Here is a 4,794-nt window from a genome sequence, read left to right as displayed (position 1 = left end):
TGGGTCATCGATGAATATTGTTGCATCATCGAGGAAGAGCAATCGGAGACGCAGGCGGGTGACACGGAAGCTCAGCCACTAGCAAGTGGTGCCATGGAAGATTACAAATGTTTCATTGTGGAGGAGCATCCTCCATCGCCGCCACGTCCCTAACTGCCACCTCGATGACTTGTGCTCGCCGCCTGAACTGCCACCTTGTGGACCTTCAATGTGCCATGTGCCTGCCACGTGCCTGCCACTCAGCCGCCACGTGTCTCAGGTGCACTGGGACTTGTTTTTCAGTTTCTGTCTTTTAATGGGTGTTTTTTGGGGGAACACTACAATTTTAAGCTCTTCAGCTGGGTTTTCCTTTTCAGTTTTTTCAGATACAATGATGCAAAACTTGTTATTTCGTTGGTTTCCCCTGCGTGGGTAGCAAAACTATATTTTTGAAAACCTTGGGTTAAGAACTGGTTTCCCTTCTGGGCAGTTCAATTCTAGCTTTTTTGCTGGTTGATGCCTCTCTTCTGGCATAGCTAAGTACAGGCTTTGGCCTCTATGTATGATAGTTTTCTTACTTTAATAGAATTAGCTTAATTTAGAAAAAAAATAAAATATATGAACTTGTATTCAGTCCATTTTCTAATAGGAACATTCAATTCTATTATCCATACGTGTCCTTTAGACCAATCAAGAGAAACAATTGCCTTTGGGTTCCACTATCTAAATTGTGGGGCATTTCTATCAACATGAAATTGTTGGCCAAATTTGCATTTTTTTTGGGGAAAAAAATATTATAACTATAGGACGTTGATCTATATGTTGTTGGCCAAATTTACATTTTTTTTGGGAAAAAAATTATTATAACTATAGGACGTTGATCTATATGTAAACTCACTGGATCACCTTATATCATTTCACATCCATCTTATCTTATGAGCTTGTTTTGTCCCGAGCAAAAACCTTAATTCTTGAATAGGACCATCTACACTCAACCATACATAGTGGTAGATATCTTGAATCTTTGACCAAATTAACAAAAATCCTCTTACTTTGTCCAATATCAAGGTTGGTGCCAATTTGAGAACACGCAAGCAATCAACTTTATATTGTAGAGTTAGCGATCTATTTCACCAAACCAAACTCTCTTGGAGAAATATTTATTAGATCTTATCCATCTCTAAACACACAATAGGGTACCATATTTATAATAATAATGTAAGTTACTACACACTTCCTATGTCGATACAACTCAGATTTATTGAAACAACACTCTCTTAAAAAAAATGTAATATAACTCTAATACATAGGAATAATATATTTTTTCTATTAACTTTAACGAAAAAATCATTTTACTAGTGCCTTAATGTAAATGCAATAATAAGCATTTCCATTTACAACTCATTTAAGGATGATGCCTCTCAGGCCGAATTGATATGGGAAAACAACTTCCAATCTTCGAGAGCTTTGGCAGCTTTAGTAAATTCCAATGGAGACCATCTAGGTCTAGACTATTAGAGAAAATTAAGCATTGTGCTATTTCCTTCGATATATTAAAGCAGGGAGTTGTGTAAATTTAATAAAATTACATGTTCTGGACTATCTCTCTAGGCTTAGTATTTAAGGTAATTATCATTTTCGATGAGACTTCATAATCAGGACCATTAAGATTTTTATTTGGATTAAGTTGACATGTCACATATAAGCATATAAGTTAAAGGTGGTAGACATCAACAATTCAAAACAATATACAAAGAAAAGCGAGACAGCCATACACTTAATTAAACTACTCAATATTAATTGATATACACATTGATACACTTTGAGTACAAAATTATGACACGGACTAATTAATACAAACCTCGAACATATAATAATTGCAAACACTGCTTACACCAGAGAATTAACCTATTCAAGACAAATAGCTACATTATCGGTCACCACAGACGAGCACGACATCGTTTATCGAAAAACGAGACAGCCACAAATCTGACCAGTAGCAGAATTTAAGACTTCCAGACACTTTGATAAGGGATCTATAGACATCATGTATTCATTCTATTAATTCGCCTGGCACTCAACGTCACCTTCAAACCGCCTTTCATGTAAAGAGTCACCCCAAGCTTAGATTTCACACGTTTAATACTATCAACACTTCTAACCTTAAACCGACACAACATGGATGCCGCTACGTATTTCATTTGCAGGTAGGAGAATTCTTTTCCCATGCACAGCCGAGGACCTCCATTAAAGACAGCGAACTTAGGAGCAGGGTGGCTCAGAAAAACACCTTTATTGAGCCACCTCTCTGGTTTGAATTCCATACAGTCTTTGCCCCAAATGCTTTCCATCCGTCCCATGGCGTAAATGATGTAAAATATGACAGTCCCTTTCTTAATTGCCGTGCCGTCTGGCAACACCACGTCCTCCGAGACTTGTTTTCTCTCGATGGGCAGGGGAGGGTAAAGCCTTATGGTCTCCGAAAGACATGCGTGCATATAATGCATTTGTTTCAGTTCCTCTTTGCTGAAACGAATTGGATCGTTATCGTCCTTTTTTGGGTTCGATCTCGCGTCCAAAATGCTGTGAATTTCTTCCACGATCTTGTCTTCGACTTTGGGGTGTTGGAGGAGCAGCCAGAAGAACCAGGAGAGTGCTACAGACGTTGTGTCACGACCCGCAAAGATAAAATTTACGCAAACGTCTCGCAGGAATTTTTCAGAATACAAGAACCCATGCTCATCTCGGGATTTCATGAACACAGACAGCAAGTCCTCCGGCAACATGTAATCGGCTCCAGCGCTTATAAACTCTTTCCTTCGGGAACAAATGATCTCCATCACAAACTCGTCAATAATCTTTAAAGACCCTTGCAATTCCATGTCGATTCCCATTCCTAAACGTTTCATGAATCTCCGCACAAACTTTGGCGTCACAAATCGAAGTGCAGTTGACTCCGCCGCTACCTCTATCGCCTTGGCAAAGGGAACGTTAGGAAGCCCGGGATTCAAACAACCGGGCTCCACGCCAAATGTTCTATTACAGATATTATCAAAAGTAAAACGCATGAAAAGCTCCTGAAGATCAATGACAGCACACCTGGAACAGGCATCGTCCAGTATCGGCATCAACCGCCCGGGCACAGACTGTTGCAGGGACTCGATCACGTGACCAAGACTGGCTGAAGAATTGAATTCCGACACGGCCATCTTCCTCTGCAACGCCCATGTGTGCCCGTCGGCGTTTAAAATCCCGTCCCCCAGAAAATCTCTGAACGCCCTAGTGAATGTTGGACCCTTGGGAAAACTGGAGAACTTCGTTTTCTGTATGTATTCCACGTTTGCAGGGTCGCTGGTGATGACCGCAGAACTTTTAGCGGATGGCCCTCGGAACACGAAGGTGCCCCCACATTTGTTCAGAGTTTGTGACAGCCAATCATAGGTATCGTTGAGAACGAGATGCAGAAACAAGGATGGAAGCATTCCTACAACAGGCCATTGTATGGGAACTCTCCTAATGGTCATGGAGACGAAAATTACACAGCAAATACATACTGCTAAGCCCAAGAAGGCGGCAGAGTTACTAGACACTAACTGTATCATTCTTCTTCTTTGCCCTAGAAACTTCGATGGCATTATACAACATGTGAAGTAGCAAGTGAAAGGGAGGGGGTATTTAACCTAAAAAAAGGTGGGCTTGGCATTTAATTTCTCTGATTGCATGTAGCATCTAATACAGTTAGAGAGCATATCTCGTTTTATACACCCATGTGAGGAGATTATGGCTTCACATGACTTCACTTTTTTCGGTCGCCCGCTATTCGATTGCGCTTTGGACGGTTGAGTTCTGATTGGTGATGTTTATTACATGGCGCTACAAACTTGAATGGCCATAAGTGGCAATGGCTGTTTAATTTCGATATAAACGATTCCGCGCTCTAAAATATTTGTGTGACTGAGATCCCATTAATTATGGGCCGGAACCTTAGGCCCAAAAGCCCCGAGACACGAAAGACCAAGAAGTACAAGTTTTGTCAGAGCAACATCGCCTCTCTAACTGAAGTTTAAATGAACAGCCCGGAAACATTGAAATCATTCAATGGCATGACAGAAAACAAGAGTGGAACCATGGTGTGGATGAGAAAATTTTAAAAACGTAGGAACGCCCACTTCAACGAGAATGGGAAAAGTCGAAATCATTAAATGTGATGGCAGAAAAAGTTATTGAAGACCAAGATAAGACAGGTAGATCAAGTCTAAGACCGTTGAACTGTCCAATAAATAAAAAATGGAAAAGTAAGTTGGAATATTCTAAAAGGAATTGAGAATAATATGAATAAAAAAGTAGATGTTATATTATGACATTAATAAATAAATATGATATATAAGGTAATTGTATAACTATATTACTAAGGATGGATATATTATTTATATTAATCATATTAATAATGATAAATTATTAATGAGATTGTTTTTTGGATTAGTCACATTGTTAAGATTTGGTTAAGGTTTTGAATTATTTAATGTGGTTTCTTTAAAAGATGGTTTCTCATCAGAGAAATCACATTAGTTCAAAAGATCAGGAACCATGGTTTCTCTAAAAGATGGTTCCTCATTAGAGGAACCACATTAGATAGTTCAAAACATCAGGAACCTCTAAATATGGTTCCTCATTTAGAGGTTCCACATTAGATGGTTTAAATTTCAACCATATCTTAATAATGTGACTAATCCGAAAGACAATCATATTAATAATTATTAGATATGTATATACTAATTTGAATATTAGTATATATCATTTAGAGGTTCCACATTA

The 4,794-nt window shown here is 38.8% G+C and overlaps 1 pseudogene; it reads right to left on the bottom strand.

Moving 5' to 3' along the window:
* Window positions 1-1,756: 1,756 nt before the first annotated feature.
* LOC149175496 (cytochrome P450 86B1 pseudogene) lies at window positions 1,757-3,632 on the bottom strand (annotated as a pseudogene).
* Window positions 3,633-4,794: the final 1,162 nt, after the last annotated feature.

The sequence above is a fragment of the Pinus tabuliformis genome, chromosome 4_1 (genome assembly GCF_031772625.1).
Source record: "Pinus tabuliformis cultivar Carrire ecotype Pingquan chromosome 4_1, CPIR1, whole genome shotgun sequence".
Taxonomy (NCBI): domain Eukaryota; kingdom Viridiplantae; phylum Streptophyta; class Pinopsida; order Pinales; family Pinaceae; genus Pinus; species Pinus tabuliformis.
The sequence above is the reverse complement of the archived record's forward strand: the minus strand, read 5'-3'. Positions and strand labels throughout refer to the sequence as shown.